At 34.1% G+C, this 13,708-nt stretch overlaps 1 pseudogene; it reads right to left on the bottom strand.

Annotated features, from left to right (window-relative positions):
* Positions 1-644: 644 nt before the first annotated feature.
* LOC124994270 (UDP-glucuronosyltransferase 2B4-like) lies at positions 645-5,122 on the bottom strand (annotated as a pseudogene).
* Positions 5,123-13,708: the final 8,586 nt, after the last annotated feature.

Below are 13,708 nucleotides of genomic sequence, written 5' to 3'. Positions count from 1 at the left end.
GAAATAGTCAAACTCAGAAGGTCAAGAGTTATATGTTTTCTCTCATAGTTGAAAGTTAGAGAGGAAAAAGGAAAAAGAAAGATGTGGGTGGATCTCATGAAAATCAAAGGGAGATCAGTTGAGAAAGGGACCAATGGGTGGGGTGGGGAGAGAAGGGGAATTCCTGGGAAGTGATACTGACCAAATTGTATTGTTATATTGTGTACATATAGAATATGTAACAGCAAATCTCATAAGTAATGTGTGGTATGTACCAGAATGAGTTTAAAAATCATTACTTAATATGACATTCAAATTTTTGCCAATGTGTATTCTATAAGTAACTGCCATGTACACAGATTACATTCATTTGATTTTTTGTTTGTAATTTTCATTGATAATACTATGAAGCCCATAGCTACTTGCATTTTTAATAGTATTGATATATTTGGCTTTTGGGCATTTTGACAAATGTGTTATATCTCCTTAAACAACACAGAAATTGTCTGAGAATCTAATCATTAATGGAAAAGCAAGTAATTTTGGAGAGCATTACTCTATAATAAAGATCGAGAAAACAGAGTTTCTAATATTGACCTGTGCTCAAATCTTATTTATACATTAAATAATGCCTGCTACTGTTACTACTTATCATGATCGCACTTCTATCTGTCCTTCTTGTTGTCCTCCTCTCTTTCTGCTTTCCCCTATTGAGAATGGGGAAAATCTCTCAAGATCAAGGCGTAATTGCTTAAAATTTATACTAACTCTGTCTCAGTTTTTAGTCAGAACTTTCACTAACTTTGGTTTTCTTTGTACTGTGTGGAACTTACCACAAACAACAAAATAAGTCTATTGAATATGAGACTTGAGTAAGATTTCAATATATAGGTGTCTTCAAGAAGGAAGGAAAAAGGCACTCTTTAGAGATCACCTAACAGTATAGCAAGTAATGTTTGCTTTCTAAGTATGGTATTCATTTGAAATGTTTTATATTCTGTTCCCTCCTACAAATGTTATCCTATTTTATGACCTTTTTTTTTTGTGATTGTAAACTAAAGACTGTACTCAGAAATAAATGGCAAGAACACTTAGGTCATCATTATGTATGCAATACATATTTTCTGTGCTCATTCTGTTGGGAAGCTGTGATGTTGAAACCCAAGTTTCCCCAGGGAGTTTTCCTGACGTGTCCTCTAAGATTGGCATATGACAGAAAACTCTCTTAAGCTCAACATCCTTATCATGGTCTAGGATGTAATAGTCTGTGTCCTCAGGTGAGTAATTATTCAAATGCTGGAGTGAAGACAAGTGAAGGCCGCCACATTTATATCACTGAGAAAGGCGATTCCTTTTAAGCAAGTGGTTGTGAAGAACTTTAACCCCTCACAATACAAATTTAGCAATCTACTGCTCATTTAATTGCCAAAACTCACATGTCTGCCTGTAAGTGAATATCTGTTCTCTAGGATTTTGCTTGAGAATACAGTGTTGATCTTTCAGAAAACTATTTTCTGTTATATGTGGAATTATATCTACTGTACCTGGCACATATTAGCTAATTAATATTATTGGTAATAGAGCTACTATACCAGACCTGGACTGGTTACATTTTCAAGAGAAGTTCTATGGTAGCTTATTTCAGCCATATTGTGAGTTTCTTTCTCTCAAGTTGAATATAATCCAAATTCGTGTACACGACAGTGTTTAGGGTAGGCTAAAATGATTAACCTGGGAAAACACCCATATACTACTATTTTCAAGTATTAATCCTACCTTTTGGTATAGTTAGGATCTTTAAAAGTAGATAACAAAGTTCAGTTATTTAGAAGGAAAAATTATTTTATAGAAACAAAAGAAATAATTACAATAGTTAATATTACCATGGATCCTATATTTGTACCAGGGACATTGTATATCAGTATTACCTATGTTTTCCACATAACACAATGTGAAGTTGGATTGTTAATAGATGAATAAGCATAGTCACATGTAAGAACAACCTCATCCATGTTCTACCTCATTTGTTGTCTGAACTCTTGCAACAACTTTCTGAATGTTTCCTCTTTGCATTGTCTTGTCCCTCTGTAATCCAACTTGGTGACTCCATTGTGAGATTTTCCAAATAAGAAACTTTATTCACATCTCTCTTATACTTAACCCTTTCATTGACTACCAAACACACTTAATAGATATTTTTAGAAACCCTACTAATTACCTGACTTTCACTTACGTCTCCAGTATCATCTGCTCTTTGCTCAGCCTACTCTTGCTAAATGACTCTTGAAGTTCTTGGGAACTGCCCTTACTGTTCTATATGTCTCTTTTTGTGTCTTCCTCTCTCCCTCAACCCCTCTTCGTATCCCCTGCATTCTTCAGAACTCAATTTAGTTATCCAGGATTCTAGGATGCTTTTCATGATCTTTGCTGGCGGTTTCTTAGCATTGTGTACTTTCCTTATGATAACACACAAAAATTTATTACTTGTTACAGTCTCTCTACCCAGCTAGAATATAAGGTCTGGATGATGCAGAAACTGTCAACTTTATATCTCTGTATATCCAGCACTTACCTCTAGTATATGACAGTCGCTTAATACATATTATTTGAATAAATGATTGATTCTTTCTTATGAATTACATAAAGAGGCTTTAATTTACCTGACTATTCTCAAAGGATGCCAGATGGCCTATTTTCTTCTGTGACAATAATGAAATGCTAATATGTGTGGTGGCATAGAAATGCCTGGTTCTATAATTGGCAGAACCTTCATCTTGCTTCTCATATCTCTGAGTCAAACACTCTGAATTAGTAATGCAGAGTCATTTCTACCAAAAGTGTCAATTGAACAAAATAAAATAAACAGGAATGGATTTACCTTAGGGAGGGGTTTGGCAGGTGTACAGTGGAGTCCCCCAACAAAGTCAAAATTTGGTAAGAATGGACGAGGGAATTCTACATCCCAATAAGTTCGAATGAGCCAAAAATCAGCTTTCCCCATTGTCTCATATATTGTAGTGGGTCGCCCTGAATGAAGAAGAGGAAAGAACAGGAAAAAAAAAAAAAAAAGGAAAGAAAAGGAAAGGAAACAAAATGAAGTAATTGTATTTTGAATGCCTCATATAATTTCATTGAAATCAGCTGGATTAGTGTAGGCAAGATGTTTAAAGTGCGTGTGTGTGGGGGGGTGTTTGCATACTACAATTGATAGGTTATATAGTGTATGCTTTTTCATACCATAATGAATATGTTTTACATATTAATATGTATTTAAACTAATTGTGTGGGTACTGTCTAATATTCTATCAGTATATTTATGATCACAAAAAATTACTAATCTAAGCCAACATTGAAGTAAACATGCATTTTATTTTCTTTTCTCTCTAAAACTGCAAGAGTAACCTAAATTTTTAGAATCTTTGTGAATTCGGTAACCAATTAGTGCTCCCCTAACTGAAGAGACATTTTTTCTAGGAGTACTCAGTCTAATACTCACAATTTAGCAAACCATTCCCTTGATCCTTGGATTCTACAAGTGAACTATAATGATTCAGTGAGTATGGCTGAATTCCTATGCCACTACTGCATTTGCCTCATATTAAGAGGTTAATAATATTAAGTTGGTAAACTATATATATTCGAAAGTAACATCCAGAAAGTTTTCAAAATTATTAAAACAAAGATTTGTTCTTATGCTTAATTTAGTTCATTTAATGGTAAATGTAGTCCTTAAAAATATATACTAAGATGATGTGATTCTAGTCTACACCAAGGTTTTAGGCCTTAAGTCATGATTTGTTTGTTTTTATCAAAGGAATGTGGAAGTATGAGGTAGTTCAATTTATAGCTTTCTGTTTCTGGGATAGAGACACTTTACTTCACTGTGAAGGAATCTTCATGGTAATGCAAATAAATATTTTAATTTCTAAACAAAGCTATACAAAAGTAAACAATTTTCCCCATGGCACATATATATTGTTGTGCTAGTAATACACGTGTATATTATTAATGTATATCATTAATGTTCATCATTACACATTAATGTACATCATTGTATCTATTATCATTAAAACTTTAGTAAGATTAATAATGACTGTCCTTAAAGATCAAAAGAATAGTAAAATACATATGTAATTGCTCAGAGAAAGCTTCAGTGGTTCAATTTGCAGGTTATTATTTCCTGGAGCATTATGAATGAGTAACTGGCCCTCTAATGTAAGGGCCATTTTTTATTGGTGAGACTACTTGTTCATTTTATGTTTTCATCCCATCATTTTACTTAGAGAAAATTTTATTGATTTTATGTTCATGCAAGCTCAGCTTCAAAGGCACAGAGAATTTAGGATTTCACAGTATGAATTAAAGTACCAACTTACCTAGAACTTCACTGTAAAACTGATTCCATTTCTTCACATTAAATGTTTCGAACCAAAAATCAAAATAAAGCATATACATTATGTTTTTAACCCTCTCCATGAATGTCATTTGATCAGTATGTTCTGACATAACAATAGGCACATAGGAAGGAGGGACTATAAGTCCACCACTGTATTTTCATATGTGTAGCCAAGACTGAAGCGGAGAGTGTATACGAATGGCACTTTAAGTAGCTCAGCCAGCAGTTCACCACAGGGACCAATTGCATCTGCAAGAATGACATCAAATTTTGATTCACGTAGTTTCATCATAACTTTCTTGTTGAAAACTACTTCTTTGCAGAAATGTTCAATTGTATCAGAATATCCCCTAAACACTTTTTGCACTACTGAATGAAATTTCCAAAATGTATCTTTGGACTCACTTGAATACACTCCTGGATCCATCCTAAGAAAAGTCGTTCAAACTGTTGTTTATTCATAGATGAAGGGTAAACTTCAAAATTAATAGCAGATGTTGTGTTGGGATTAATAAGGATGGAAGCTGATGATGTCAAAACAGTCACCTCATGACCTCTCTGGAGAAGTTCATCCAGGATTGTCTTTATATTGATCCAATGGCTGTATTCTGTGGGCCACACCAGCACTTTCCCGCAGATTCCAGAGTTAAAGTGACACATCAGTTGTATCAGCAGAAGAACTGGAGTCCACTTCATAGACATCTTGGGGCGATGCAATGCTTCTTTTACAAGTAGCAACTCTTCCTGTCTTCGGTTTCTCAGGCTTATATATCTCAGGATCAATCAATCAAAAGTTAAAGTATAACTCCTGCACTTCAAAGTACAGGTATAGCGTGAACAGACTGATCATGTGGATGACAGGAAAACAAGCTAGAGTCCCTTAAGGTTATGAAAGTTTGCTTGATATCTCTTTTACTTTTGTAAGTGCTGTTTTCCAGCTGAGATTTAAAGATCTCATATACACAGTGCCTGTCTTATGTACTGTGTTTAAGAGTGATAGCCAGCACCGAGGCAATTGAGAGAAACTCCTCTGTGTATCTCTTTTACATTGAGCCAGACATCAAATGATAAAACAACAGACTCAGCATTTCTTAGATGACCTGATTCAAGGGTAATTTTTAAATTTTGGTTATATATACAGATACCATATGATTCACCAATTTAAAGTGTACAATTCAATGTTTCCTAGTACATGCACAGAATTGTGAAACTCATTGGATAGGGATTTAAATACAATTGTTCTTCTGGTTTTATTCCATTTTATACTCCTGTAACAAAATACCTAAGTCAGGGTACATTACAAATAAAAGACTCATTTTGCTCATGATACTATGGCTTGGAATGGCATCTGATTAGGGCACTTGTTAGGGACTCTGGTTATGTGATAGCATGGCAGATAAGTAGAATAGGACTTGGGTATGTATGAACCCAAGAGGTCAAGCTCTTGGGGTGACCCATTTTTATAACCACTATCTCTTGCAGTAACTAATCCAGTACTGCCAGATCTAACCCACTCCCATAGACATATTAATTCTTTTTAAAGTTCAATCATTGCTATGGTTTGAACATAAGGTATCCCCCCGCCGAAACTTCTGTTCATGTAGGAATATTCAGAGGTAAAAGCATTTAGATTATGAGAACCATAACCTAATCAGTTCAAACTAGAATGAACTGAGTGGGTGTAACTGTAGGCAGGTGAAGCTTGGCTAGTGGAGGTATGCCCTAGAAGGGTGCATCTGCCCTGTGGGACCTCTCTCTCTCTCTCTCTCTTCTCTCTCTCTCTCTCTCTCTCCCTCTCTCTCTCTCTCTCTCTCTCTCTCCCCTCTCTCTCCTTCCAGATTCTGACATGAGTTGAGCAGCTTTCCTTTGCTGGGTCCTTCCCCCACAATGTGCTACTTCATCTTGGGTTCAAAGCAATGGAGTGAGAAACCAATAGACTGAGACCTCTGAAACCATAGCCCCAAATAAACTTTTTCTCCTTTAAGTTCTTAGGTATTTTGGTCACCATGACTAAAGTAATCACCTTTTAAGGTCACCACACTTTTCAATTCTGTTATATTACAACCAAAGCTCAACACAAATATGAATGGTGACAAACTATATTCAAGCCACAAGACTCCCCTACTGAAATTATGATTTCAGAGATGCAGATACTGGTTGTGATGGTCTTGACTGAAGTCTACCTTACTGTTTTTAAGAGGTTTAACGGTACTGAGAAGATATTCTACTCAGGTTTTTTCATCTATAATGTTATTATTTTTTATAAGTTCTTGGAAGCAGACAATACATAGGAACTTAACGCACCTTTAGCTATTTATCATTATTGTTTTACCAGGAAAGGTGTTCCATGAAATTTATCTGGAGAATCATTCTATGTTTTTTTTTTTTTTTACTTTCTTATTTGTTCTAATTAGTTATATGATACAGAATGCATTTCAACTCATTGTACACAAATGGAGCACAACTTCTCATTTCTATGGCTGTACATGATGCAGTCATACCTTTCATGCAATCATACCTGCACATAGGGTAATAATGTCCATTTCATTCCAACATCCCTCCCATCCCCACACCACCTCACCCTACCCACACTCCCCTCTGCCCAACCCAAAGTTCCTCCATCCTTCCCATGCACCCCACCCCCATAATGGATCAGAATCCGCACATCAGAGAAAACATTCAGCCTTTGGCTTTTGGGGATTAGCTTATTCCACTTAGCATGATATTCTCCAACTCCATCCATTTACTTGCAAATGCCATAATTTCATTCTTCTTCAAGACTGAGTAATATTCCATTGTGTATATATACCACAGTTCCTTTATCCATTCCTCTACTGAAGGGCATCCAGGTTGGTTCCACAGTTTAGCTGTTGTGAATTGAGTTGCTATAAACATTGATGTGTCTGCATCACTATAGTATACTGATTTTAAGTCCAAGGAGTGGGCTAGATGGGTCAAATGGTGGTTCCATTTCAAGTTTTCTAAGGAATCTCCATACTGCTTTCCATAGTGGTTGCATCAATTTGCAGTCCCACCAGCAATGTATGAATGTACCTTTTTCTTCCACAGCCTCGCCAACACCTATTGTTTGTGTTCTTGATAATTGCCCTTCTGACTAAGGTGAAATAAAATCTTAGAGTGGTTTTGATTTGCATGTAGAGAATCATTTTAGTTTAATTATTTTGTTTTTCAGTTTATGAATATTAAAATGAAGTTCATTACAGATGAAATTTATATCTTTTCCTCAGCTCTGTATTCCTGTATAGTTTATCTAAAAGTTTGTTGGAATTTGCCAATCACTTTCCCTTAAAATACTCCTTCAATAAAGTTAAGAAATGCTGATTTTTAGGATTATGATGCTATTGTTTAGAAATTCAATGAAACTATTCCAAGAGTCCTACGAGTATACATGTATAGTTACATGTTTAAATGATCATTTTTCTCGGGTCATTGTTTCTATATGGCAACTTTTGCCCTGACATCAAATTGATAATCTGGTAGAATGTACTATGTATAACTGGGTATGAGGTGCCCTCCTTATCACCTTTCTGTGTCCCACAGGGAGCACTTGTACCACAAAGAGGTTTAGCAGGTATTTCTCCAGTGGAGATCTGGTCAACCTTTTGATTAAACCACTTCACCTTTTAGGAAGCTCCTGGTAAAGACATGTTTGCTTGGAATTGTTTGAGAATTATTCTTATTTCAGATCACCAATATACACCAACTGCTAAATTGCTATCTGAAAAAAGTGGCAATCCTACATCATTCAATTTACTCTCTCCTGTGTGTTGTGTTAGTCAATTTTGTGTTGTTACTCTGATAAAATAACTGAGATAATGAACGGATGAGGAAGTAAATTTTATTTTGGCTCAAGTTTTGAAGGTTTCAATCACAGTCTGTTGGCACCATTGCTTCAGGCTGATCGTGTGGGAGTACATCGCAGCAGGAAGGTGTGGCAGAGAAACTGATCAGGAATTTAAAAAGAGAGAGGAAGAGAAGGGGCTTAGATCCCAATATTCCTTCCAAGGGCATTCTCCTAATGACCTCACTTTCTTCTACTATGCCTGACCTCCTAAAAATTCTACCACCTCCCAGTGGTGCCATGGGTCAGGGACCAATTCCTCAGCACATGGACCTTTGGGGAACATTCAAGATCCAAACTATAAACTCCTTTCCCCACAAAAGGAAGAAGATGTAGAGGAAACAGAAGTTTTACTACCTTTGTCTTCAAAACCATATACTGACTTTTTTTTCCTTCAAAATTAATTTTACATGCATGATTTGTTCTTTTCTCACTATAAAATTAAGATCAACTTTTAAAAATAAAATGTACATTTTCTAATATATAAAACTAATATTTAAAAAAAATTCAAGAAGAGATAAACAAGATAAAATTTTTCTAAATATTGACCATGCAGACTGTACATTGTGCAGAGCATTCTTTAAAAGTATAATTTTTAATGGGATGATATTAGTTTCTGTAGGGAGATCATTGTGTTATCTCTGTGACTCATATGGGGCCCCACAGTACTTTGTGTGATTCCAGCAAACTGTAATACCATTAACTTATGTTCAGTTTTTGTCTCATTGGTTTGTCATCCAAAGCTATCTATGCTGTAGAAAATATTATCCTAAAAAGGTAGAGTAACGCAACCGGTGTTGGTGAAGTAATTACAAACACGTATTTGTTCTCACTTTGTGACATCTTTATGAAAATAGTACAAACTCAATTTGAGAAAATTCAGAAAATTATGGAAAAGTATAAAAGATAAAATAAGATTCACTTATACTCCCCATCCTAGTTTGAAATTTGTATACTTTCATCCTAGTTTTTATTCTATTTATATAATTATATGTACACATGTAACATATTTTTAGAAGTTGTAATCTTACTGTATATACTTTTTCATCCTATAGCAAACTGTAATCTTGTTATATTTCTTCTTTGTCCTCAGTTTCAAATCAAACTCATAGTGAGGCTGACTTAGAATAATTAAACTTTCTTAGACAAAATCGTTTGTAATGATGCATTATACAGATACAGGTTTTAAGTAAAAGCAATAGCTGGTAATGCTAATTACTGATTTTTTTTACTCTTGATCTTATTCCTTGACCTCATTTTCTTCCTACTCTCTGTTTCCCCCACCTACTGCCACTGCCACTTTCTCTTAAAGTAAATGACAAATTCTTTACAGAATAGAATTAGATTATACAGAACTTCCACAAGTCTTAACACGGCTCTTGGACCTAGTGAAAGGTGACAGTAGTTTAAATGATTTCCATTCCATATAAATATTGAATTTATTCTTTAAACAATATCTCATTTCTTATATTGCTTTTATCAAGAATGGAGACAAAAATAATCCTTTGGAGATTAAATAATAATACACATAGAACACTTGTTTTCTCTATATGTCTTAAAGTGTGATACTGAATTAAAATGCATTAGGATCTGTGTTCTTTCATAAGGAATACCTTGCTTTATATTGACAGAATTACTTCATAATTATAAACTAAGACCGATTTTTCAGGTACAGTTGGTAGGAATTATTAAATCTTTATTATATATGCAATGTACATTTTTCTGAGAGTTCATTTTGTTTTTGAGATTCATGTTCCTCAAGGAAGCTTTACAGAGATGTGCAAGGCTTGGTGGGAGGCACTAAAAAAACTCATTTTGAAAAGATAAATAATACTTCAATGCTCAAAGACATAAAAGCCTGGAATCTGAAGTGAAATAGAGTTAAAATTTATGAATGAAAAGCAAGTAAATCTTGGGTTAGGCTGCAAATATTTTAGGGGAACAGATATTTAAATTATTGAAATACATCTTATGTGTAACCTAGGATATTGGTGAAGAACCTCAATACTTACTACAATATTTTAGGATTTCTGTTTGTACATCTGATGGTGAACACATTTATTTTGAACCAATCCATTGGATATCTGTTCTCTAGGACTGTGTTAGAGAATACATTGTTGATCTGTTGGAAAACAATTTCCCATCAAGTGAGGAGTTACATCTAATGTGGATAGTATAAGTTAGGCAGTTAGTAGTTTTAGTAATAACAAAAGTAGCAATAATGAGAATCCTTAATGTTACTTCTGGACTGGTAAGTGTTAGGGATATTATATCAACATTGTGATCCTCATTTATTATAACCTTTTACAGACTCTTTTTATTACTTATTTACACGCTATCTTTCCAAGCATTATGTAAGGTATATTGGGGCAGAAACTATCTGCTTTGTTTCTCTGCAATCCAGAACTTAATTGTGGTATACACTATTCACTTTTAAAATATTAGTAAGATGAATGATACTTTTCTTATGTGTAGAATAATGAATTTAATTTAACTGATGCTAGTCTCATAATATCTCAGGTATTTCTGTAATGATAATGAAATGCAGACATTTGTAATGGTGTAGAAATATATGGCTTTATGCTACTTTGATATTTCTCCCTCTGTGAGTCAAAACTCTGGACGAATGGTGCAAAATCATCCCCCTGAAATTGCAAATCAAATAGAACAAACAGAGGAATACATTGACCTTAGACAAGAGTTTGACTGGTTTGCTTTGGAGTCCTTCTAACAAAATCAAAATGTGGTTAAGAGGGCCAGGAAAATACCAAATCCAGATAGATTTGAATGAGCCACATTTTTACTTTCCTCATTTCTCAGATAATGCAGTGAGTCTTCCTTTAAGGAAAACACGAAACAAAAGGTACAGGGAATAAGAAAATTTTCATGTGAATGTACCAGATAGATAACTTTTGAAAAAATGTTGGAATTACGTATTCAAAGTTGCATAAACTGTGTTTTGAGAAAAAACAATATATTTATATATTTGAATATTGAAATATAAGCATTTGAATAACTGCATACTTGAATTCTTACATATTTATATATGTGCATCCATAATTTAATTTATTTGTATAATATATACATATGATCAAAGCAAGGTTACTTTGAGAAGAGACTATATTTCATGCCACTTCAGAATATTCACAATTTTTAAGAAAATCATTAAAATAAAACACTGTAGAATGAACTCCCATTTGTTTTCTGTCTAAAGATGTAAAAATAAGAGGTATAAATGTAAATAACTATTGTAGTTCCAAAATCAACTAATCATGCTATATCCATGAAAACAATTTTGCCACCATCCAGTAATTTAGCAAATTAAAACTTCCTAAAAGTTTCAAAAAAACGTGAAGAAATTCATTAGGTAATATGCCAAATATTTTAACTTCTGAGAAGGAAACAACAATGTTAGAGAAAACCATTTCTCTTTTCTGTATACAAAGTTGTGCTAGAACCGTTCATAATTCCACATCTACATAACTATCTAAAGATATTTGGTGAGGTTTATAATTGCTTTTTTAGAGAGAAAATAAAAATATCATTAAACAAATGTGTAATTTCTTAGAAAATTCTAAGGTCTTCAATTTGCAGGGTTATGATTTCCTGGAATGCCTCATATGATTGATGGCCACAGGGTTCTAAATGAGCCTGCAACATAAGCCTTACTTAAATCTTTGTGAAATTTATTGCTGATTTTATATTTCTCTTTTATTGTATCACCTGTACAGACGAATTCCTCTGATTGTATGTTCATTCAAACTCACCTTCAAATGAGGAAAGTTATGACTTCACGCTACCAACTGAAATTGTAAGATATCTAGTATTTAACAAGCAAAAGTGACTCTACTTCTTCCTTAATGTGTAGAACCAAACTAAATGTAATGTATGTACATGTATCATATTCTTTCTTTCTCCATGAATACCACTTGCCACTTAATTTTTAGATAAAAGCAAGTATGTCAGAAGAAGGACACAGAAGTCCTCTGCTCTACTACTTCAGTGTATACCCAGGAGAGAAGCTGACATTGTACACAAAGGGTATTTCACGTATTTTAGCAGATGTTCTCCACAAGGACTAATGGCACCAGAAAGAAGGATATTCTTAGTTGATTTTTGTTGCTATAATGAAATATTTTGGTATATTTAAAGAAGGCAAATTTATTTCTCAGATTTATGGAGGCTGGGAAGTTTAAGAGCAAGTCACTGGCATACTTATTGTCAGAGGTCTGTGCTTTCACAAAGAACAGAGCAGTCCTCCAGAGAGGAGGAATGCCGTGTCCTCACATGACAGATGATGGAAGGACAATGCAATTTTGTTTTGCATTTTCTTGATGGCTGAGGATGTCACGTATATATTGGCTACGTGTACTTCTTTTGAGAAGTATCTGTTCAGCTCGTTTGTCCATTTATTGTTTTTATTATGATGCAGTTCCATTTGTCAGTTCTTCCTATTAACTTTCTGAGCTATACCAGTCCTATTCAGAAAGTTATTACCTGTGTCTACATCATGAAATGTTCCTTCTTTGTTTTATCCTAGTAGATTCAAGGTTTCAGACCTCATGCTTAGGTCGTTACTCCATTTTGTGTTGATTTTTGTATAAGACGAGAGATAGGGATCTGGTTTCAGTCTTCTACATGTGGATATATGGTTTTCCCAGCAGCATTTATTAAAGACACTATCGTTTCTCCAATGTACGTTTTTGAGAAATTTTCACAGGAATCAGATAACAATAGCCTCATGGGTTTATTTCTTGGTTTTTCTGCTCTATTCCTTTGGTTTAGGTATCTGTTTTTATGTCAGTACCATGCTGCTTTTATTACTATGCTTTGTAGTACATTCGAAATTGGATATTATGATGTCCCTGCCATGCTCTTTTTGCTCAGGATTGCTTGAGCTATTCAGGATCTTTTGTACTTCCATATGAATTTTGGGATTTTTTTCCCTAGTTCTGTGAACATGAACTTGTGTTCTTTACATTTTCCAGTATGCTCCTTAATTTTATTTCTTCTGTATTAGAACTCATGACCATTAGGTTGCTTTTTAAAAATTCATATATTTATATTTGGCTAATTTATTTATATTTTCATGCTTTGTGTGAAAAAAAAAAATTTCAATTTCTCCCTAGCATGAGATATAGGAAAAATTAAAATTTTAATAGATGATTCATTGAGATCAAATAAAATGGAAGATGAAATCCTCAGAAGAGCACCTTATGGCCCCAACTCAGAACAAGTTCATCCAGTGCTTCCTTAAAAACAACTATTGGGCTCACTAGCACTTTTCTACCACTCCCATAGTTGGAGTAATATGTCAGCACACTTTTGATTGTTCTGTTTTCTTATATTTGTGTTTTAAGTTTTCTTTACAAATTTTAAGACCAATATTATTCAATATATGATTTGCAAATACATTGTGCAATCTTGTGATTTGTCTTTTCATTTACTTGATGAACATCTTTTTATGAATG

This window comes from Sciurus carolinensis, chromosome 10 (assembly GCF_902686445.1).
Source record: "Sciurus carolinensis chromosome 10, mSciCar1.2, whole genome shotgun sequence".
Taxonomy (NCBI): domain Eukaryota; kingdom Metazoa; phylum Chordata; class Mammalia; order Rodentia; family Sciuridae; genus Sciurus; species Sciurus carolinensis.
This window is presented reverse-complemented; position numbering and strand designations above follow the sequence as displayed.